This window comes from Leptonychotes weddellii, chromosome 7 (assembly GCF_054177405.1).
Source record: "Leptonychotes weddellii isolate Sample4059 chromosome 7, ASM5417740v2, whole genome shotgun sequence".
NCBI lineage: Eukaryota > Metazoa > Chordata > Mammalia > Carnivora > Phocidae > Leptonychotes > Leptonychotes weddellii.
The window spans coordinates 109,174,107-109,174,436 of NC_138375.1; positions in this window are offsets into that span (position 1 = coordinate 109,174,107).

The window sequence follows — 330 nt, forward strand, 5'->3', positions numbered from 1 at the left end:
CGTACTGCTCCTCCCCCCCAGCCCAGGTTGCCCCAACACCCTGGGGAAGGCGAAGACCCTGGCAATCCCTGTTGTATATACTTGGGACCCCCCTCCGAGCAGGGGCTCATTCCCCACTCTGCCTCCCTGGAGCTGCAAATGGATTTAGGAGCCACTACACCGTGCAGTTCTCCCTTCCAGCTTCATCACTGACTCTCGGGGCTGTTGCGCCCATAACACCGTCCTTCGGTTCTTACCGAGTCACAGACTCACCTGCCACTACGTGCCCCGAGTTCTCTCTACCCAGATCCTTTCCAGAAATTTTATGGGTAGAGAAGGCCGGGGCGGCAC